This window comes from Ornithodoros turicata, chromosome 4 (genome assembly GCF_037126465.1).
Source record: "Ornithodoros turicata isolate Travis chromosome 4, ASM3712646v1, whole genome shotgun sequence".
Taxonomy (NCBI): Eukaryota; Metazoa; Arthropoda; class Arachnida; order Ixodida; family Argasidae; genus Ornithodoros; species Ornithodoros turicata.
The window spans coordinates 37,795,513-37,820,280 of NC_088204.1; the positions used below are offsets into that span (position 1 = coordinate 37,795,513).

The 24,768-nt window shown below is 45.5% G+C and overlaps 1 long non-coding RNA gene across 1 annotated transcript; it reads right to left on the bottom strand.

The window, feature by feature from the left end:
* Window positions 1-912: 912 nt before the first annotated feature.
* Window positions 913-4,558, bottom strand: LOC135393017 (uncharacterized). The gene is made up of 2 exons (XR_010422379.1): window positions 4,248-4,558; window positions 913-1,489 (listed from the first exon to the last, which is right to left on the bottom strand). It is a non-coding gene; the product is annotated as an uncharacterized LOC135393017 (long non-coding RNA).
* Between the last annotated feature and the right edge of the window lie 20,210 nt (window positions 4,559-24,768).

Here is a 24,768-nt window from a genome sequence, read left to right on the forward strand (position 1 = left end):
AGTTCTAGAACCACCTTTATGGAGAGGAATAACTTTACTAATTCTCCAGTCCCTAGGTACCTCCCCACTTAAGAGAGATTGGTTGAAAATATCTGTAAGGAAGTAACATGATGTGAACTTCGTACTTTTTAGTATCTTTGTGTTCAGACCATCGAAGCCGGATGATGCTGACATCTTGAGGAAATCAATTAGATTACAGATGCCGTTGCAAGGAACAGTGAAATCCGGCGGGCGATCTAAATAAAGCAGTGGAAGAGTAGGGATATTAGCAGGTTCGTTATGAAGAAAGACGCCAACAAATGCATCGTTAAAGATATCAGGGCACTGGTGATCGGGAACAGGCGAGCTATCTATATCACGAAGCCTGATGTCGTTGTGTTCCTTAGGTTTTACAAGACGCCAGAATTTACTTGGATTGGATGTAAGAATGGCTTGAAGTTCCTTGGAAAAGAACTCGTCTTTACGCAGAGAAAGTGCGCGCCTGTAGTTTACAGCTTGAAGATTTTATCTCGCCCAGTCTTCAGCATTGTTCGATGATTTAGCTTTCCTGTGTAGTCGTTTCTTTTTGTTCAGAAGTGATTTGAGGTGTCGGTTAAACCAGGGCGCGTTATCGTTAGTGCTGATTTGAATCGTTGGAATAAAGTGTTCCGCTAACTCTAAGAGCTTATCTTTGAAGGGCAACCAGTTTTCTTCTGTGCGCCTAGAATGAAAGTTAGTAGAGAATGATGGATAGAATAGTTCGAGCTCGGTATTGATAGCTTGAAAATTGGCATTATTATAAAGCGTTATCGTTTTCCGCGTGGTGACTCTGCAAGGCTTTTGGGCATGAATATTGAACGTAATGAACTTGTGGTCACTAAGACCGTCGGAAATGTCTGGAGAAGAAAATGACGAAGGGTCAGAAACGAGAACTAGATCTAATATTTATTTATTTACCCTGCATTTACCCTGCACCTATTTATTTACCCTGCATCCCCAACAACACTGGGGTAGAGTATCGCCTCTGGCGATGAACCTCCCCATTCTCCTTCTGAAAATAAAGGTGTTGTTGTTGTACACAATAGTAGTATATGATCAGCTCAACTGGCCCACAACTCACACACTGGCCTGGACGCCATTAATGAGCAATTAGAGCTAATTGGGACCCCCACAGTAATTAGGATCATTCAGTGTGTCGTTACACTAATTGGGGAGCACCTAAGACGTGTCCAGACCACTGTGTGAGTTGTGGGCTAGTTGAGCTGCTAAAAAATAAAAAAATAGGTTGAAAATAAAATAAAAAGATAGAGATAGAGTGGAGAGAAGGAGTTTAGTTGAAGATCAACGGCGCCATCTTGAAGAAAGCGGCCCGGAAAGGCCGCTGACCATCGCCCTGCGACGGAGCACAGAGGCAGGTTGCAAAGCATCGCAGCTATGACCACCAGTTCCGGGCATCCTGTGACGTCAGCTGTGACGTCATCACGGCATGTCTGGGCAAGTTAGGACAGCTCTGGGCATGCAAGGAGAAAAACACTTGTAATACGGAGGCTGGGAAAGCAAGAGTATGCAAACCATCAATAGCTAACAAGGAAATAGAATTAGTTACACAACAAATGATCCCACCACAACAGGAGCGCAGAACGATGCGACTGCTCTATCCGACAGCCAGGCAGAGAACTGACTCGTAATGGTTTTTTTCTCCTGTATAAAGCCCGGCAGCTGCACCCCCTAGCGGTTACTTTCTCAACTAATCTCACAACAAAATTATTAAGAATCACACCAGCGCTACAACCGTTCCCAAGGCAGAAGAAGATAGAAAATGGCGGGGATGCCCGGACAACAGCAACCAGCACCCGACGTGCACTAGCACGAAAATCGCAAACAAAGCGGGAACAAAGTTGGCGAAAGCATTAGTTACACAACAAATCACCTCACCACAGCAGGAGCGCAGACCACGGTGTAAGAAGAGAGAGGTGTCTGGACGGAGCTCCTCCGGCGGTCGAAATTGTGTTCGTTGTTCGCCACAATGACGCCAGAGGCGCTGCGCGGTTGAGGGCCGGATGCGAGCGATTCTCATGCTGCCGATCGCGGAGAAGATACTGATTCAGCGCACAGGTTGTTGGCAAACTCATGTCAACTTTTCGTAATGCACTTATGGAGGACGGATTACGAATAGAACTGCAGTTCTACGGCGTATGAATCGTTTCTACAAGGGGCTATGCACCCGAACCTCGACGGCGTCATTGCTTCAGGAGAATGGTGACTGCCTCAGACTGCCTCCCGTGGAAAGGAACATGCACAATCTAAGCCATTCTCAGAAATCCAATATATGTTTATTGCACATGGACATGGGCAACAACGGAATTCTTGTCTGCTTTGACGGCCTTTTCCGCCTGACCTACGCACGAGTTTTCATCGATCTGTAATGGTTATCGTTCCCTGTCAGAAGCAACTCATACGAAACACCTTGCACGTCAAAGGACATACCTGCACGGTCACCCTTCGTAGTTTGAGTATAGCACAACGATCGAATTCCTCTCCGCTTGTCGCTTTCTTTTCCTCGACAGTTTTGAGAGATGTGTGAGTTGTTGCTGCGGAGAACTATGTGCTCGAATGTCGGCGCCATCATCGACGCCTCCCGAGTAAATAAATACGTATTCGTCGCATACGTCGTTTTGGGAAAGCAATGGAGATATTTATTGCACATGGACATGGCAAATACAATGTTGCTGTGATAAGCGCTTTTAGCAGGGGAGTAAAACTAAGCAGTGTTCACTACTTCCGGACAGAGGAAACGCAGAGCTGGTGTGCTAAACGCACGCTGACAACAGGTAAAATTATGTAAGACACTCAGTGCACGTACATAAAGGTAACACAAACTTGCTCTCAGAAAGCACGTTGAATGGCAATAAAATTAAGTAACATACTCACTGCAAAAAATAAAGTGAAGTTGCTCTCGCAAAAACGTGTTGACTAGAAGTAACATTAACCACAATGTTCACTGCGCATAAGTGGAGGCAACAGAAAGTTGTTCTCACAAACACTCCGTGAACAAACTCCGTCGTGAACGGCTGTCCAAGTTTTGACAATGTAACGCTCCTGGCGCCCAACACACGTTCTTTCCGCGGTATTGCCCGTCGCCACGCATTCAACCGATCAGGGTCTGTTGGGACAGAAAACAACGATACTTTGTCCCTTCAGGACTTGTAACCGGTTCGGCAACCAGGGGCAAAGCACTTTCCGACCATTTTTTGGCGTCAAAAGTTCCACCTGCAGTTGCGGACGCAGCCATCACCATAGACGTAGGAGGAAAAGAAGGCCCACAAGACGGGTCCTGCCCCTCGCGGCGCCTCCCCGAACAACGAACACATCTTCGACATCGGCTGCTCCTTCCGAGTATCGGCCGTTCGGACACCTCTCTCTTCTTACACCGTGGCGCAGACCGATGCGACTGCTCTCCGTGACAGCCCGCCAGAAACTGAGCGAGCGCAGGGAGCGCACGTCTGCTTTCCGCGACAGCCGGAGAGAAACTGACTGGGGCGCCGCTCCGCGGCCGCTACGCATACGCGCTCGTAGCGCCCTCTGGGGCGACCACCTCCGAGAGGCTAAGAGTGAAGAGCATTCCTGCGCCCCCTGCTGGCCGTTCTCATTGGTCGTGAGGCTAAGAGAGAAGAGCATTCCTGCGCCCCCTGCTGGCCGTTCTCATTGGTCGTGACGTCATCCTATTGTCTCAGGGCTACCCTGTTTTTTTCCACTAATGCTCCTTTGGTCAATCTACAATGAAGCCACAGTATGACGTCATCATGCACCTGCGTGGCTCAAGGACGCGTACGCTCTAGACAGGGGACCTATTATTTATTGAATCACTATCCCATGATTATTTCCTTTATTCTTCTATAACGATTGAATAGGAAACTATTGCAGAAGAGTACCATGCATGAAAGCTCATCGTAGGAATTCCAAAGTCTTACTAAATGAGACTTGCAAAAGAACAAAATATCCTAACACGTAACTCCATCAACGGCAAATAAGAGGACTAGGTACTCAACAAATCAACAAAGAGTAAGGGTAAACAGGAGCGCAGAACTCAGGGCAGCACTATCGTCAAGACAACAATGTTCCTTGTCAAAAAATAAAAAAATAAAAAACGTCAACACAGGAAAGCATGCATATCGGGGCATGTCAGAACACGTCAGCACAAATTGTACGACTGCTGGGCAACAGAGGAAAACAAACAAACACTTGAACAGAGTGAAAAAGACACTCACCATCATTTTTCCCGTTCACAGCATTCCCTCATTGTAAATCCGCTCGTTACAAAATCCACCTGCATCGTCGAACACCATTCACCAGTGACGAACCACACATCCGCACCCCATCAGAGGCAGACAGAACCCCACCGAAGCTACGCTCTTCCACTGACGGCCAACGCCAGGAGCAGAATTTGCGTGTCGAGACCCGTCAGTGTCCAAGAGAGAAGTGAAACCTTGCGCCCCCTGCAGGCCGTTCTCATTGGTCGTGACGTCATCCTATTGTCTCAGGGCTACACAGTTTTTTTCCACTAATGCTCCTCTAGACAAGGCCAACCTGAAACAATAGTCTCTCGGTATGCGGTCATCATGCAGGTGCGTGGCTCAAGGACGCGTACGCTCTAGACAGGGCACCTGTTATTTATTGAATCACTATCCCTAGATTATTTCCTTTATTCTAATATAATGATTGCGTAGGGAACTATTGCAGAAAAACACCATAGACAAGAGGAGATTGTAGCATTTCATTCCCAAAGTCTTACTGTACAGGAAAAAAAATGGTTCAGCAAGACATAAAGTCACACACCTGTCCCCCTCGCGGTTACTCTCTGAACTAAATGAATCGCAAAATTATTAAGAATTGCTCTACTCCCATTCAAGGCAGCACTATCGTCAAGAATATGCCTTGTACAAAAGGAAAAAAACTACATGCAGAAGGAAAGCATGTCAGAACAAGCCCAGGCATGTCAGCACATGTTTGTCAGACAAGGGGGGAAAAAGCGAAAAGAAACAAAGAAGGAAACCAGCATCAAACTATTTCTTCTTATTCAAAAACAGTGCTCATTATAAATCTGCCCAGGACAATACACACTATTTTTCTATTGCCACACTTTTTTCCAGTAACGGTCAATGCATTGCTACAGACTGCGTGACGTCATCACATCCTGTCTGAAGAAGAAGACACCGGCAAAGACTCCTATTATTTATTGAATCGCAAGATTATTTCCTTTGTCCTACTCTTAATGACATTGATTCTCTCATTAAAATTCAACAAAAAGCACCCCGCATATTAACGATTTTCACCCCAAAGGCTCATCATGGTCATTAGAATTACAGTAAACTGCCACTGCTCTTTTAAAATAATAAGTGAGACCACTCAACATCACCTCCAGGCTTATGTAATACATGACCCTTTCTATGCTCATACATTCGTTGTCTGAGGCTACACCTGCGAGCAAAAAAGGCGCGGAAGCCGGGTGGGCAAAGTTCCATTCGCGCATTGCGAGCAAAAAGGCGCGAAAGCACAAGACAGAACGCCTTTACGGGAACACGATAGCATTCCTATACTATATTAATGATTATTGCATTGCAGTTTAGAAAAACTACAACTAAACTATAATTTTAGGAGCCCAACTTTCTATGGAAACTATAATTGCCCTATTACTTGGATCGCTACTAATGAAGCGCTCCAATTTTTTCTCTCTTCCCATTTCAGCCTTGTCATGCAGGGAAGCAGACTCAGATCCAAAATAATTAATTTACACTGAGGGTGCCGTGCTTCAGGAATTCCTATCCTGCGCTCAGATGCAAGCATTTCTTCACGGATACCTTTAACAGCTGACTTCCTCAACATATCGAACACCCAACAAAATCAAACAAACAATCAGAGAAACCCTCTTCTCAGCTGCACCATGCGATTTTCTTCTGCGTAAAATCGGTGATTTGAAGAAGAGAGCAGCGAAAAATTGCGCGCGCTTGTGCTCGACCTGAAGCATATGCCAATAAACCAAGAAAAAGGCACTCATGTCTGGTATCTGATAGTGCCACATACACAGACGCATTGCCCTTGCGTAAAGAAAGCACAGGACACGGATACACAAATTTCCTTAGGTGAGCAGGGAAAAGGCTTAAGACCACAGGTCACGACACATCGCCACGCGGCTAGCACAACATGACACCAACAAGATACTAGCAGCGGGAAGAACTGCAACACTGCTAAACAAGTCCAGACATGCCACGATGGCGTCACAAATCAGGAAGAAAAAAAAAGAAAAAAAAAGCACACGCACGCACGCACAGAGGACAACGCATTAAACACACGGAGCGCTCAGGAATAATCGTAGCGTCACCGCACATCGTTACGAAGCTGAACGTCTAACACAAGACGACACCAACAAGATATTAGCGAAGGGTAAAAATTGCAACACTACCGAACAAGTCCAGACATGCGACATCGCATACAAAACACTGCTCATCGGGGAAAAGGCCTAAGCCTGCGGCGGATCATCATAGAGCGTACACAACTTCATTTTTTCTATTTTGCGCAAACTAAACGCAGTCTGCTTGGAAAACGACGTACAAATTTTCTTAAGGAGCAGAGAAATATTTCTACTCCGTGCTCAGATACCAGCATTTCTGCTCAAAAACCTGCAAAATTAAACACTGCTTACTTCGTCAAGATATCGAACAAAATCAAACAAACAACCCCACTTCCACTGGTAGAACACTATTCAGCTTTTACGCAGGAGGCTTTCTTCTACATAAAAAGTAGAGAAAATAAGAAAAGAGCAGCGAAATATTACACGCACATTTGCTTGACTTAAAAAACCTGAAGCATATGCCAATAAACCAAGAAAAAGACACTCATGTCTGGTATCTGATAGTGCCACATACACAGACGCATTGCCCTTGCGTAAAGAAAACACAGGACAGGGATACACAAATTTCCTTAGGTGAGCAGGGAAAAGGCTGAAGACCTCAGGTCACCACACATCGCCACGCGGCTAGCACAACATGACAGCAACAAGATACTAGCAGCGGGAAGAACTGCAACACTGCTAAACAAGTCCAGACATGCCACGATGACGTCACAAATCAGGAGGAAAAAAAGCACACGCATGCACGCACAGAGGACAACGCATTAAACACACGGAGCGCTCAGGAATAATCGTAGCGTTACCGCACATCGCTACGAAGCTCAACGTCTAACACAAGACGACGACAACAACAAGATATTAACGAAGGGTAAAAATTGCAACACTGAACAAGTCCAGACATGCGACATCGCATACAAAACACTGGTCATCGGGGAAAAGGCATAAGCCTGCGGCGGATCATCATAGAGCATACACAACTTCATTTTTCTATTTTGCGTAAACTAAACGCGGTCTGCTTGGAAAACGACGTCCAAATTTTCTTAGGGAGCAGAGAAATATAGAAATTTGTACTCCGTGCTCAGATACCAGCATTTCTGCTCCAAAACCTGCAAAATTAAGCTCTGCTTACTTCGTTAAGATATCGAACACCCAACAAAATCAAACAAACAACCCCACTTCCACTGGTAGAACACTATTCAGCTTTTACGCAGGAGGCTTTCTTCTACATAAAAAGTAGAGAAAATAAGAAAAGAGCAGCGAAATATTACACGCACTTTTGCTCGCATAGCTATAAGAGAAAAAAATAAATAAAATAACGACGCACACGCTAATAAACTGTGACAAAGACACCCATTTCTGCTATCAGATAATTATTGCATAATGCTAAATACTCATTTGCATTGGCCCTGCGTGAAGAAACCACAGGACAGGGATACACAATCTATCTTAAGCGAGCACGGAAAGTCGCTTCTACTCGAACAGCTTAATACCATAAAGTCTGAATTTTTGCAAAGAAAATAAAGCCTGAACAGCGCTACGAAGGTGACAGACACATACTAACAAACAAACAAACACTTCTTCGAGTCTGTATTATCTTTTAAAAAATAACGAAAGCACACATAAAAAAAAAATCAAATGGGCTAGGTAGCCTACCAGACGTTATGCCTTAAAGTTGGCTGCACGCAATGTGCGGAAGCATGCTGTGAAACCAACTTGCGGTTTTGCTGGATGCACATGAAGTCCGATTCCAATTGGAAATCGCGCTAAGGACGTGCCAAACGTGGAATTTTCGCAAGATTAATCCCAATACCTGGAATTCTGTTCATTTTAGCGGGAATGCTGGGGCTAGTGCTCCATTATTCGAAATTTTCGAATATTCGAATTTCTCGATTATCAAATTTTCGAATACGAATAGGGTTCGAATATCAACAATATTCGAACAATATTCGAAATTTCGAATATTCGCACACATCTAGTGAATACTGACACTCAACGATATATAACAAAAAACAAACAAATTCCATTCTCATGAACTCTCCTCTGCCGAGCGGCTTTCTCCTGCTCTACCTGGATGCTGACTTTTTCCCCCCTCACCTACATTCTGAGTAAAAACAGTGACAGAAGAAAAGAACCGCGAAAAATTACACGCATTTGTGTCACAGGACAGGGATACACAAATTTCCTTAATTGAGCAGGGAAAAGGCTTAAGTCGGTACCGCTCAGGAATAATCGGAGAATCACCGCGTATCGCTACGCGGCAAGCGCTTGCACAGCGCTACGAACGTGACAGATACATACTAACAAACAAACAAACAACAGCAGGACCGGCGTCGGGCACTCATAAAATACCCTGGCCAAAACAAAGACTTCGCCAGGTTCGCGAGGCAATTCCATTAAAAACGCTCGTCCTATCCTACAGATAGCAATGCAAACGCGACTGCCCTTATTTTTTAAACCACTATTTCACGCAATAGTACATAAATGTATCACTCGTGCCACACGAAAAGGCAAACACTTACTTGTCAAGTGGGGTCCCAGCGCGTGCGCGCGCGCACACACACAGGTACACACACACACACTAACATTTTCACACTCACAAACACAAAGTCTATTTTCACAACCACATAAATCCATATTATTGCTCAGGTCAATAATTATCCTGCCATCGTCAAAAGACGGCACAGACATGTATGCTTACGCAAGACAATCGGTCCTCGTTCCGGATGTAATAGGATATCGTCACTCGGCCGGCGCGAACCAATAAAGAAAGAAAGGAATGCATGTTCGCTATACGAAGAAAACGGTGCCGTGCTTCTACGCAGCGATCATTATACAGACGCGTAAATGTGAACATCATTCGCTACACACTGTAGCTCTCATCATTTTTAAACCAAACCGTGTTCATAGGTCTTCACTAAATAGGTGAGCCGATAATGACTCCAAATAAAATAAAATAAAATAATCATTCCAGCATCGCTGGTTGCAAGCTTGGGTACCCAACAGAGCAGCGCGCTCCTATCAACACGCCTTGGGCTGACCTTAACACCCGAAGCCTTTTCTGAATGCATTCTGCCGGCGCTGGAATAAAAGATTTATCGCGAGGGTACTACGATGTCAGCTCTGTTGCTGTTTAAGTGATAAAACAGTGCTCTTACTCGGGCAATCGCGCACGTCCAAACCGCGAGAACGGGTCCGCGTTGCGCTCGCGCCGCGGGGAATCGCACGCGTCGCGAGTCCAAACCGCGAGACCGGGCCCGCGCGCGCGCTTCGCGGTTCGGGCGCACTGTTTTATCACTTAAACAGCAACAGAGCTGACATCGTAGTACCCTCGCGATAAATCTTTTATTCCAGCGCCGGCAGAATGCATTCAGAAAAGGCTTCGGGTGTGTAAGGTCAGCCCAAGGCGTGTTGATAGGAGCGCGCTGCTCTGTTGGGTACCCAAGCTTGCAGCCAGCGATGCTGGAATGATTATTTTATTTTATTTTATTTGGAGTCATTATCGGCTCACCTATTTAGTGAAGACCTATGAACACGGTTTGGTTTAAAAATGATGAGAGCTACAGTGTGTAGCGAATGATGTTCACATTTACGCGTCTGTATAATGATCGCTGCGTAGAAGCACGGTACCGTTTTCTTCGTATAGCGAACATGCATTCATTTCTTTCTTTATTGGTTCGCGCCGGCCGAGTGACGATATCCTATTACATCCGGAACGAGGACCGATTGTCTTGCGTAAGCATACATGTCTGTGCCGTCTTTTGACGATGGCAGGATAATTATTGACCTGAAGAATAATATGGATTTATGTGGTTGTGAAAATAGACTTTGTGTTTGTGAGTGTGAAAATGTTAGTGTGTGTGTGTGTGCCTGTGTGTGTGCGCGCGCGCACGCGCTGGGACCCCACTTGACAAGTAAGTGTTTGCCTTTTCGTGTGGCACGAGTGATACATTTATGTACTATTGCGTGAAATAGTGGTTTGAAAAATAAGGGCAGTCGCGTTTGCATTGCTATCTGTAGGATAGGACGAGCGTTTTTAATGGAATTGCCTCGCGAACCTGGCGAAGTCTTTGTTTTGGCCAGGGTATTTTATGAGTGCCCGACGCCGGTCCTGCTGTTGTTTGTTTGTTTGTTAGTACGTATCTGTCACGTTCGTAGCGCTGTTCAAGCGCTAGCCGCGTAGCGATACGCGGTGATTCTCCGATTATTCCTGAGCGGTACCGACTTAAGCCTTTTCCCTGCTCACTTAAGGAAATTTGTGTATCCCTGTCCTGTGACACAAATGCGTGTAATTTTTCGCGGTTCTTTTCTTCTGTCACTGTTTTTACTCAGAATGTAGGTGAGGGGGGAAAAAGTCAGCATCCAGGTAGAGCAGGAGAAAGCCGCTCGGCAGAGGAGAGTTCATGAGAATGGAATTTGTTTGTTTTTTGTTATATATCGTTGAGTGTCAGTATTCACTAGAGGTGTGCGAATATTCGAAATTTCGAATATTGTTCGAATATTGTTGATATTCGAACTCTATTGGTATTCGAAAATTTGATAATCGAGAAATTCGAATATTCGAAAATTTCGAATAATGGAGCACAAGCGCCAGCATTCCCGCTAAAATGAACAGAATTCCAGGTATTGGGATTAATCTTGCGAAAATTCCACGTTTGGCACGTCCTTAGCGCGATTTCCAATTGGAATCGGACTTCATGTGCATCCAGCAAAACCGCAAGTTGGTTTCACAGCATGCTTCCGCACATTGCGTGCAGCCAACTTTAAGGCATAACGTCTGGTAGGCTACCTAGCCGATTTGATTTTTTTTTTATTTGTGCTTTCGTTATTTTTTAAAAGATAATACAGACTCGAAGAAGTGTTTGTTTGTTTGTTAGTATGTGTCTGTCACCTTCGTAGCGCTGTTCAGGCTTTATTTTCTTTGCAAAAATTCAGACTTTATGGTATTAAGCTGTTCGAGTAGAAGCGACTTTCCGTGCTCGCTTAAGATAGATTGTGTATCCCTGTCCTGTGGTTTCTTCACGCAGGGCCAATGCAAATGAGTATTTAGCATTATGCAATAATTATCTGATAGCAGAAATGGGTGTCTTTGTCACAGTTTATTAGCGTGTGCGTCGTTATTTTATTTATTTTTTTCTCTTATAGCTATGCGAGCAAAAGTGCGTGTAATATTTCGCTGCTCTTTTCTTATTTTCTCTACTTTTTATGTAGAAGAAAGCCTCCTGCGTAAATGCTGAATAGTGTTCTACCAGTGGAAGTGGGGTTGTTTGTTTGATTTTGTTGGGTGTTCGATATCTTAACGAAGTAAGCAGAGCTTAATTTTGCAGGTTTTGGAGCAGAAATGCTGGTATCTGAGCACGGAGTACAAATTTCTATATTTCTCTGCTCCCTAAGAAAATTTGTACGTCGTTTTCCAAGCAGACCGCGTTTAGTTTACGCAAAATAGAAAAATGAAGTTGTGTATGCTCTATGATGATCCGCCGCAGGCTTATGCCTTTTCCCCGATGAGCAGTGTTTTGTATGCGATGTCGCATGTCTGGACTTGTTCAGTGTTGCAATTTTTACCCTTCGTTAATATCTTGTTGTTGTCGTCGTCTTGTGTTAGACGTTGAGCTTCGTAGCGATGTGCGGTAACGCTACGATTATTCCTGAGCGCTCCGTGTGTTTAATGCGTTGTCCTCTGTGCGTGCATGCGTGTGCTTTTTTTTCTCCTGATTTGTGACGTCATCGTGGCATGTCTGGACTTGTTTAGCAGTGTTGCAGTTCTTCCCGCTGCTAGTATCTTGTTGCTGTCATGTTGTGCTAGCCGCGTGGCGATGTGTGGTGACCTGAGGTCTTCAGCCTTTTCCCTGCTCACCTAAGGAAATTTGTGTATCCCTGTCCTGTGCTTTCTTTACACAATGGCAATGCGTCTGTGTATGTGGCACTATCAGATACCAGACATGAGTGTCTTTTTCTTGGTTTATTGGCATATGCTTCAGGTTTTTTAAGTCAAGCAAATGTGCGTGTAATATTTCGCTGCTCTTTTCTTATTTTCTCTACTTTTTATGTAGAAGAAAGCCTCCTGCGTAAAAGCTGAATAGTGTTCTACCAGTGGAAGTGGGGTTGTTTGTTTGATTGTTCGATATCTTGACGAAGTAAGCAGTGTTTAATTTTGCAGGTTTTTGAGCAGAAATGCTGGTATCTGAGCACGGAGTAGAAATATTTCTCTGCTCCTTAAGAAAATTTGTACGTCGTTTTCCAAGCAGACCGCGTTTTGTTTACGCAAAATAGAAAAAATGAAGTTGTGTACGCTCTATGATGATCCGCCGCAGGCTTAGGCCTTTTCCCCGATGAGCAGTGTTTTGTATGCGATGTCGCATGTCTGGACTTGTTCGGTAGTGTTGCAATTTTTACCCTTCGCTAATATCTTGTTGGTGTCGTCTTGTGTTTGACGTTTAGCTTCGTAGCGATGTGCGGTGACGCTACGATTATTCCTGAGCGCTCCGTGTGTTTAATGCGTTGTCCTCTGTGCGTGCGTGCGTGTGCTTTTTTTTTCTTTTTTCTTCCTGATTTGTGACGCCATCGTGGCATGTCTGGACTTGTTTAGCAGTGTTGCAGTTCTTCCCGCTGCTAGTATCTTGTTGGTGTCATGTTGTGCTAGCCGCGTGGCGATGTGTCGTGACCTGTGGTCTTAAGCCTTTTCCCTGCTCACCTAAGGAAATTTGTGTATCCGTGTCCTGTGCTTTCTTTACGCAAGGGCAATGCGTCTGTGTATGTGGCACTATCAGATACCAGACATGAGTGCCTTTTTCTTGTTTTATTGGCATATGCTTCAGGTCGAGCACAAGCGCGCGCAATTTTTCGCTGCTCTCTTCTTCAAATCACCGATTTTACGCAGAAGAAAGTCGCATGGTGCAGCTGAGAAGAGGGTTTCTCTGATTGTTTGTTTGATTTTGTTGGGTGTTCGATATGTTGAGGAAGTCAGCTGTTAAAGGTATCCGTGAAGAAATGCTTGCATCTGAGCGCAGGATAGGAATTCCTGAAGCACGGCACCCTCAGTGTAAATTAATTATTTTGGATCTGAGTCTGCTTCCCTGCATGACAAGGCTGAAATGGGAAGAGAGAAAAAATTGGAGCGCTTCATTAGTAGCGATCCAAGTAATAGGGCAATTATAGTTTCCATAGAAAGTTGGGCTCCTAAAATTATAGTTTAGTTGTAGTTTTTCTAAACTGCAATGCAATAATCATTAATATAGTATAGGAATGCTATCGTGTTCCCGTAAAGGCGTTCTGTCTTGTGCTTTCGCGCCTTTTTGCTCGCAATGCGCGAATGGAACTTTGCCCACCCGGCTTCCGCGCCTTTTTTGCTCGCAGGTGTAGCCTCAGACAACGAATGTATGAGCATAGAAAGGGTCATGTATTACATAAGCCTGGAGGTGATGTTGAGTGGTCTCACTTATTATTTTAAAAGAGCAGTGGCAGTTTACTGTAATTCTAATGACCATGATGAGCCTTTGGGGTGAAAATCGTTAATATGCGGGGTGCTTTTTGTTGAATTTTAATGAGAGAATCAATGTCATTAAGAGTAGGACAAAGGAAATAATCTTGCGATTCAATAAATAATAGGAGTCTTTGCCGGTGTCTTCTTCTTCAGACAGGATGTGATGACGTCACGCAGTCTGTAGCAATGCATTGACCGTTACTGGAAAAAAGTGTGGCAATAGAAAAATAGTGTGTATTGTCCTGGGCAGATTTATGATGAGCACTGTTTTTGAATAAGAAGAAATAGTTTGATGCTGGTTTCCTTCTTTGTTTCTTTTCGCTTTTTCCCCCCTTGTCTGACAAACATGTGCTGACATGCCTGGGCTTGTTCTGACATGCTTTCCTTCTGCATGTAGTTTTTTTCCTTTTGTACAAGGCATATTCTTGACGATAGTGCTGCCTTGAATGGGAGTAGAGCAATTCTTAATAATTTTGCGATTCATTTAGTTCAGAGAGTAACCGCGAGGGGGACAGGTGTGTGACTTTATGTCTTGCTGTACCATTTTTTTTTCCTGTACAGTAAGACTTTGGGAATGAAATGCTACAATCTCCTCTTGTCTATGGTGTTTTTCTGCAATAGTTCCCTACGCAATCATTATAGTAGAATAAAGGAAATAATCTAGGGATAGTGATTCAATAAATAACAGGTGCCCTGTCTAGAGCGTACGCGTCCTTGAGCCACGCACCTGCATGATGACTGCATACCGAGAGACTATTGTTTTAGGTTGACCTTGTCTAGAGGAGCATTAGTGGAAAAAAACTGTGTAGCCCTGAGACAATAGGATGACGTCACGACCAATGAGAACGGCCTGCAGGGGGCGCAAGGTTTCACTTCTCTCTTGGACACTGACGGGTCTCGACACGCAAATTCTGCTCCTGGCGTTGGCCGTCAGTGGAAGAGCGTAGCTTCGGTGGGGTTCTGTCTGCCTCTGATGGGGTGCGGATGTGCGGTTCGTCACTGGTGAATGGTGTTCGACGATGCAGGTGGATTTTGTAACGAGCGGATTTACAATGAGGGAATGCTGTGAACGGGAAAAATGATGGTGAGTGTCTTTTTCACTCTGTTCAAGTGTTTGTTTGTTTTCCTCTGTTGCCCAGCAGTCGTACAATTTGTGCTGACGTGTTCTGACATGCCCCGATATGCATGCTTTCCTGTGTTTACGTTTTTTTTATTTTTTTATTTTTTGACAAGGAACATTGTTGTCTTGACGATAGTGCTGCCCTGAGTTCTGCGCTCCTGTTTACCCTTACTCTTTGTTGATTTGTTGAGTACCTAGTCCTCTTATTTGCCGTTGATGGAGTTACGTGTTAGGATATTTTGTTCTTTTGCAAGTCTCATTTAGTAAGACTTTGGAATTCCTACGATGAGCTTTCATGCATGGTGCTCTTCTGCAATAGTTTCCTATTCAATCGTTATAGAAGAATAAAGGAAATAATCATGGGGTAGTGGTTCAATAAATAATAGGTCCCCTGTCTAGAGCGTACGCGTCCTTGAGCCACGCAGGTGCATGATGACGTCATACTGTGGCTTCATTGTAGATTGACCAAAGGAGCATTAGTGGAAAAAAACAGGGTAGCCCTGAGACAATAGGATGACGTCACGACCAATGAGAACGGCCAGCAGGGGCGCAGGAATGCTCTTCTCTCTTAGCCTCACGACCAATGAGAACGGCCAGCAGGGGGCGCAGGAATGCTCTTCACTCTTAGCCTCTCGGAGGTGGTCGCCCCAGAGGGCGCTAGGAGCGCGTATGCGTAGCGGCCGCGGAGCGGCGCCCCAATCAGTTTCTCTCCGGCTGTCGCGGAAAGCAGACGTGCGCTCCCTGCGCTCGCTCAGTTTCTGGCGGGCTGTCACGGAGAGCAGTCGCATCGGTCTGCGGTCCTGCTGTGGTGAGGTGATTTGTTGTGTAACTAATGCTTTCGCCAACTTTGTTCCCGCTTTGTTTGCGATTTTCGTGCCAGTGCACGTCGGGTGCTGGTTGCTGTTGTCCGGGCATCCCTGCCATTTTCTATCTTCTTCTGCCTTGGGAACGGTTGTAGCGCTGGTGTGATTCTTAATAATTTTGTTGTGAGATTAGTTGAGAAAGTAACCGCTAGGGGTGCAGCTGCCGGGCTTTATACAGGAGAAAAAAACCATTACGAGTCAGTTCTCTGCCTGGCTGTCGGATAGAGCAGTCGCATCGTTCTGCGCTCCTGTTGTGGTGGGATCATTTGTTGTGTAACTAATTCTATTTCCTTGTTAGCTATTGATGGTTTGCATACTCTTGCTTTCCCAGCCTCTGTATTACGAGTGTTTTTCTCCTTGCATGCCCAGAGCTGTCCTAACTTGCCCAGACATGCCGTGATGACGTCACAGCTGACATCACAGGATGCCCGGAACTGGTGGTCATAGCTGCGATGCTTTGCAACCTGCCTCTGTGCTCCGTCGCAGGGCGATGGTCAGCGGCCTTTCCGGGCCGCTTTCTTCAAGATGGCGCCGTTGATCTTCAACTAAACTCCTTCTCTCCACTCTATCTCTATCTTTTTATTTTATTTTCAACCTATTTTTTTATTTTTTAGCAGCTCAACTAGCCCACAACTCACACAGTGGTCTGGACACGTCTTAGGTGCTCCCCAATTAGTGTAACGACACACTGAATGATCCTAATTACTGTGGGGGGTCCCAATTAGCTCTAATTGCTCATTAATGGCGTCCAGGCCAGTGTGTGAGTTGTGGGCCAGTTGAGCTGATCATATACTACTCACAATCAAAACAATATCGATGGTCCCTGCTTTTCATAACCATATGTGGTGACGAAATGTTGCAGTGCGAAGTCACAAATTGTTCAGCGGTTATACTGATAATACCGTTAGTCATATGTGTTTGCACTGACAGTCTTGAAAGACTTAAAGGGACTGTCGCATCCGGAACCGTGCTTACGAATTCAATACCAATGTGTTCGGTACACTACCACGAGCTATTTGCCAAATTTTCTCCTTCGAAAACTGCCGGGGTGATTAGGAATCGAATTTAAAAGTGCCAGCGCCAGCAACATCGCTTGACGCAAGATGGAATCTGGCTAGTCCGCTGTGAAGGACACTGTCGTCTGCCGCCAAGTCTGGGGCTGCTTTGTTTTTTCCTGCACGTCGCCCGTATTCACATGTGACACTTTCTAGTGACGCGGATACTCTTTGTGAATCGGGAGAATCTCTACGCTTGCATCTTTCGCGTGAGATGTCGTTTGGAAACCGACGCAGCGTTCCTGGCTCCAGGAAAACTTCCCTCGAAAACCTCGATGTTTGATTTCGCACGCCTACAGCCAGACGAAGCGAAAGTTGGAAGCAGCTACATCACTAGCGGGTGTCCTGATGAAGCAAGGCGTGTTCATGCTGTCCGCGTATGCTCCTCGAATTTCACCGATAATGTGTACCTGTATGGGAACATCATGCAAGTGCAACTTGGATTGACACAAAAAAGGAACGAATTGAAACTTGACGCCGTCCCGACAGTGTTCCACGAACAAAGCGAGCCAGCAACTTCGACAGTAAGTCACAATGTCTATGTAGTTTCCCAATCATGCGCGTGAGTAACTTGGCAGCAAAACACGAAATCGGTACAACGTAAGGTATCCCCTACCCTATGATTAATAAGTAGATAAATAAAATACAATAAACAAGTAAAAGAACATAACGTCATTCATATGAACGTGATTGGCCTTTCTCGTTGTCGTACGCGTTATCATGAAACTTTCCCTGTTACTGAACCTGTGACGTTTGTGGAATGTGGTAGACATGATTGGTTTTCATGTGTATTACAGCTGCAGGCAGCTCGTCGACAGGGTCAAGCGAAAGTGGTACGTATATTACTTAAATACATATAATGTGTTTACAATTTTTGGACACAGAACAATTCGCAAACTATGAACCCCGATCACTAAAAGGAAGAGCTGACGCTGTTTGTGTGCTGGTGTTGGAAACAGGCACTATATACAAGCAGTACCCCTGTCCGTAACATAAGCGCCATAAACCACTTCCCAGTTTCCTTTTATCTCGCTGTTTGTGAACTGTTTGTGTGCTGTAGGACGACGGTTTTTGCGGTTGTCGTAGCCAACTTGAGGCGCTCTTTTGACGGTCTGTATTATAGAAGGACCAGGTGCAGCTGATCCAAGTCCCATCCATCCATGACACGGCATCAAACAATGTACTGCTTGCGACATACTTGTTTGATATCTCCAGCCCCCGTAAAAGCGGGTTACGTACGGGCCCCCGTAAATCGTCGCCTTCGCCTCACTTCCGTTCCTCTGGTGGCGGCGGGGCTGCGCAGCGCCACCAGACGGGAGAGATGGCGATGCGATAACCGCGCATCGTCTGCTAGCTCCAAATGAAGAATGCTCCGAATGAATGCTCATGTGAAGTCTTGTCCATGGCTTTTCTGGTGGTATCCACGGATGGGTCACGTCTTTTGGTGGCATGCTTCGTGTCATCTGACATATTGTACATCGGCTCATCATGGCCTCAATATCTGCGTCAATACCAGGCCACCATACAAAGCTTCTTGCTAGTGTCTTTGTACGGACGATACCAGCATGTCCTGAATGTAGAGTCGTGAGAATCTCCCGTCGAAGACTCTGAGGGATGATTACTCTCGTGCCCGAAAGTAGGCATCCGCTCTGTATGGATATCTCTGAGCGATGTGTCCAGTATTGCTTGGCATCCTGCTCTCCGAGTGGTGACTTTGGCCAACCGCCTAGAGTCCATTGTCGTATCCGAGACAGCAACGAGTCCTTTTCTGTCTCTGCAGCAATATTCCTTGCATGAATATCCGCTTGTGGCACTTCTTCAATCAGGAAGACTTCGGGAGGATTAGGATCCTAGAGGGTCTTCAGTCTGGACATGTAGGGGCAGTCAACTCAAGGCATCTGCGTTGCCCGTGCCAGCTCCCTTCCTGTAACGAAGGTCGTAGTTGTACGCTCCCAATGTCAGTGTCCAGCGAAGCATTCGCGGTGAAAGAATTTGCTGCATCTGCCGATGTGGGTGAAATATCCCAAGTAATGGCTTGTGGTCCGTATAGACTACAAATTCCCGTCCGTAGAGGTACTGTCTGAACTTTGTGACCCCAAAATTAATTGCCAACGCTTCTCTGTCAATCTGGGCGTAGTTCCGCTCACTCTCGTGCAGTGTTCGTGAAGCAAACGCGATCGGTACTTCCAATCCAGCGTCGTTGACATGTGACACCACGGCGCCTACACCGTACGGGGATGCGTCACAAACAAGAACTAAGTCCTTCGTTAAGTCAAAGTGGCAGAGGAGAAGTTCCGAACTCAGAGCATTCTTGATCTTTTCGAAACTTGCTGTGTGCGCCTTTGTCCACTTCCACTTGGCATTCTTGTCCAGCAGTCGGTGTAAGGGTTCAAGTAGTGTTGCTTTGTTCGCTATAAAACGCTCGTAAAAGTTAACTAGGCCAAGAAATGCTTGGAGCTCTTTCTTGTACCTCGGTTCTCTTGCGTCGTGAATAGCTTTTACCTTGTCGGCGCATGGACGTATCCCTGCGGCGCTGATATTGAACCCTAAGAAGTCCATGGAAGGTACGGTAAACAAGCACTTCTTGCCGTTGAGTCGCAGCCCTGAATGTTGTAAACGTTCCAACACCGCTTGAACGCTCTGGTCATGTTCTTTAACAGACCTGCCGGTGATGATGATGTCATCCAGGTATACCGCAACACATGGTATGTCTCGCAGTAACGTCTCAATAAAACGTTGAAAAATTCCAGGCGCGGCTGACACACCGAATGGTGAGCGCTTTACTTTGAAAAGGCCCAATAGTGTGTTCAGCGTCAAGAGCTTCGATGATTCTTCATCAACTGGCAACTGCAGGTACGCCTGTGCGAGGTCGAGCTTACTGAAAACCGTGCCATTTGCTAAGATGGCAAACATCTCCGTTGCCGTTGGTAACGGGTACTTGTCTGGTTGACTGACGGTGTTCACCGTACACCTGTAGTCTCCACATATTCGCAAAGTACCGTCACGCTTGTGCACGGGAACTATCGGTGTGGCCCACCTCGAAAATGCTATAGGCTCCAGTATTCCTTCAGAGACCATCTTCTGTATGGCAGTGGCCACCTTGTCCCTCATTGCGAACGGAATTGGACGACATCTCTTGAACACTGGCGTTGCGTCCTTTTCGATGTCAAGAGAAACTGGTGGTCCTGTAAACTTCCTCAGTCGTTCACCAAACACTGGGTTGCTCAACCATGCCCGTCTCTCGTCGGTGACGGAGTGAACTCCCTGGACCTGAATGCCTAAATCCTTGAACCATGAACGCCCCAGCAAACAAGGTCCATCACCAGGTGCTACTAGAATCGACTGTCGAGTCTTCACGTTCTTGAATTGTACATCGACGTCGAGTGACCCCAAGATAGGGACTTGCTGATGAGCCCACGTCCGCAGAATCGTCGATGATGGCTGCAGCCCAGGAGGTTGGCTCCATAGTCTTCTGTACGTGAACTCGCTGAGAATCGACGGCCCAGTTCCCGAATCCACCTACATGGTTACTGAAGCTCCGTCAAGTACAACGTCCACCTTAATCGGTTCCCCGTTTCTGGTAGACCGTAGCGGACCTAAGTGATACATACTGTCATTCTCAGACATCTCGTCCTGCAGATGATGCACCGGTCCTTGTGGTGAAGCTCTCGTAGCAGCCTTCTTGAAACATACGTGCTCCAAGTGGCCTTTCTTCTTGCAGAAGTTGCAGGTTGCATCTTTGAAACGACAGCTCTGGCCTCCATGGCACTGTCCACAGCGAATACAGGTGTTCCTTGTCCTGTTGGGAAATTGCAATCTGGACTTCTGCTGCTCGCTTGCTTTAGTCTTCGGATGACTCGAAGTGTAGTTGATGTCTCTCGTAGATTCCTTGATCTCGGAAACGTTCTTGTTAGCCGCCTCTGCAGCTAGGGCTAACTCCAAAGCAGACTTCAGTGTAAAACGAGGATCTGCGAATAAACGCTTCTGGGTCGTCTGATCCCTGATGCCGCAGACCAGACGATCTCTAAGCATCATCCAAATCCGTGAACCTACAGAACTCACTGAGTCTTCGGATTTCGGCCATGTATTTCGTTATGCTCTCCCCTTCGCGCTGATCTCTCTTGTGAAAATGAAATCGTCGAAGAATCTCCGAGGGTTGCGGGGAGAAATGCTCTGTAAGTGACTTGTGCACCTCGCTGTATGAGCATTCCGACACTTTCCGTGGCAGTAGCAGAGATCGAGCCAGGGCGTAAGTCTCAGGTCCACACAGGGTTAAAAAGACTGACCTCCTACGACTTTCCTCCGTGATTCCATTTGCTTCGAAGTAGAGATTCATGCGTTCCAAGTAGCAGTCCCAGGCGTCTGGCGTGTTTGGATCGAACGGCTCGATGTGTCCCAGGTACCCAGTCGTTGCTCGAACGCCTTGCGACGTGGAATCTCCGGCGGCATCAGTGACCATCGTCGATTGTGGTATTAACTCCGTATCCGTCGTCGCCAATTGAAGTGACCAAGGGTCCAGCAGGAGTCCAACCAAGACAAAATAACTTGAAAGAAGGAAATGAAAAACAAAGGGAAAAAAGGTACTTTTCAGATCCACCCAAATCTTTGCGCAGAGGCTGACAACAACGTTATTGTGAGATGATGAATGATGCTGATGCAGCGTTGAGATTAAGCCCTTGTTTCCTTTTTTGCAATGCTACACATTGCTGCTGGTTAAATGTAAAATGATGCACCTACCTCCAGACATTAAAGGGGCTACCAGAGACGTAGTGTCAATTCTACGAGGCACTCTCACATAAGAATTTGTCAAATTTGCTGTCCTGTGAGCTTTGATAGGATATGCCGTAGATAGTAAGAGGCCTCTTACTGTAAAAGGGAGGTGCATTACTCGGGTAGTGGGGTCTGAGGCATGAGGGTCATTTCAGGATGTACTAACCCCTCCAAAATTTTACAGTTGGTTGTGCCCAGAGATCGATCCAGATCCCCCCCCCCCCAACACCCCGAGTTTTTTTTTTTTTTCCTGTGTACCACTGTTATAATGAAACCGTCCAGAAATGTAAGGAACACAGAATTCTAGATTTTCATTGCAATTGAAGTGCTTACGAAACTGTTTTTGTGCGTGTGTGTGTTTTTTTCTTTTTTGTGTGTGAGTCCCCGCTCCAGATCTCAAGGGACATTGCCAGTGTGGTGCACGCTGATAACTGTCTGTGCATAGCAAATAATAAATACCTGTGCGTGAGGAGTTGGATGTGGACTTGTGCAATGGCTGTTGAATGGACAACACTCAGTCAACACAAAGATTTATTCACATTTGCGTAACTTATTGCCTGTCATTATAATAATTATTATAATACATAGACAAGAGATAATGCTCTGCCAAGAATCCCTGAAGTTGCAGTCTTGAAAGCTGTTTTCCAAAACAGTGGTGGTAAAAAAATTTGATCAATGGCAGGTATCAAAATTTGTTTTGCTGTATTAAGCCAAAAAGACGAAAAACAGACGACACAACACAAAGTCTCAAATTTGAGATTTGAGACTTTGTGTTGTGTCGTCTGTTTTTCGCCTTTTTCCCAGTCTCGGATTTTCGTCACAAATTCTGTTTCACACTTCTCAATTGGGAACTACGCAAGTCTATTACGGTGTAGTTGTGAACAGGAAATGAGGCACACTAAAGATGATAGTCCTGATAGGACCGGGATGGAAAAACGTTGGCGAATCATGCAGATGACACACCTAGGTATCTATAACCCTGCCCTTGAGTTGCACAGTTGGTTAGAGCCTTCGTAGCTTTCATGGGGCATTCGTCGTGTGTGCAAACAACGACGACAAGTACGAAAATAAGGATTGCTCAACGTGCCTATCTATCGTGGATACAGTAGGCGAAAACTGTGATCGTCGCTGCAATACTGCGGTGGATACACCACCAGAAGTTCTGGCCGAAGACAGAGAGCTGGGAACAAAGTGTGATGCGTGCTTACACTGTACCTCGCCGTCATTGCACAACTCTGCCGCTTCACCAGCACTGCAGCATCATCCGCTCATCCGCTTCCTGGGGAGCACAGACGCCGCACAGAGAGAAGGTTATTACGGTACTCCACATCCGAGGTATGACTGTTGGCTTATAAATCTCTTTTATTGCTGGTCATGATGTATGCCAAAGTTGTCTGGGCCGCCCATACGTATGTGGTTACGTTTATTTTTAATTAGTTCGGCAGAAACGAATACGCTGCAACATCAGGCGAATTTAAAGACCATCGAAGTGTTGTCCTTGAAAGAAAAACTATTTTTTTATGTAATTTTATGTGGGCATTATAAGAGCAACTTAGACACTTACATATTCAGCTTAAAGTCTGTTGACTTTGACGTGTCGTCATAAGTTATTTTTAAAGAAAATTCCTGGTCGCACAGATGCATTTATATCCTCATTTTCGTCAAGAACAATTGAAGAATGTAACAATCTACATTATGAAATTTGTAGCTCCCACTCATACGCCATTTTACAGGAAAGTTGGATTCCCATTTCAAGTTCTCATCGTATCCAAGACGGCTGTGATAGTTGCTGATCAATTCTTGCCTTTTCTTTTGTTTTTCGTTCTTGTCATGTGTGGGTGTACTTTCTACGTTATTGTATTTACCCACTCCAGAAGAGCCAGCAGTACCTTGAAATAAACTAAATAAATAAATAAAGTGAGCGGGTCATGCGACATTTTTTGGAACCCGAGTCTACAATACAAGCGGAAATGCATAGCTTTTTCGCCCGAATCGATGGAGACAACGTCAGACAACCGTGCACTGCATAGTCTCGTTTTCCGGTGGAGAAGCGCTCTTGTCACAGCTCTGTGGCCAGCGCGTTGAAAAGATAGGAAAGCTCATTCATGAACCGTTTGTAATGTAAAACGGTTATCTTGGTCTATTTGTGGATACAAGAGAGTTGGTACTAAAATAAAATTGGTAGATATATTTACTCTTACGCTAGGACATGCGAAGAGAAATAAAACTTTCAGAAATGTCCTACCTTTTATTTTAGGGCATACACCTTGTGCAATGAACCGATTCGAAACCAGTTTAGAGCTCATGGTAGGGGACCGAGAGAGACGGAACAAGAAGGGCGGACGACAAATTGTCGTTCCGTGTCTCTGGGACCCCTACCATGATTCTATACCAGCTTGCCTGCAGCCTCTCCCTTCTTTCTTTAGTTTAGAGCATCATGAACCTCTTCGGAACCGATATGCGTGTCATCCTGGAGCTGAACCGGAACCGATGCCATTATGCCTGGACCAGAATTGAACAAAAAAAAGGGTTTGATGCTCTGGCTAAAACACGCCTCACCGGGTCATGCAACTTTTCCACTTGCACTTTCTCTTCGAATAGCGGGATGCCAATCGTATCGACCTGAAAGGTTCGGGCGTGTTTCAGCTGAGTTCAAGGTGATGTCCAGGGGCAACTGAGCTAGTGTTCCCTCTGTCTGCTCCTTTCCACCCTACAGGAGGTTACAGGGATGTAGGCGGTGCTGCGTCTGAGGACGTGTTTTCTGTGTTCCTTTTTGCTGCTTGTCTCAAGTTTTTTATCGTTTTACAATGTACCCGCTCACCTACACCCCAGCACTTTTACCGCTCAATATTGTTGTTGAACATTGTGTCGTAACCGCAATAATTCATTGTGTACTGTCACAGCGACGGTGAATCGCCCACATTATCATCATCCAATGTATATGTGTATGTGTGTGTAGTAACGGTGTCAAATTCTATTCGCTCCGTCATTTCACAGATGACTGATTCCTAGTTGTTCGCAGCAATAACTGCGTTGCTGGTGTTCACAGTAGGAGCTGACGACTATTTGAATGCAGATGATGCACTTGAAACAGC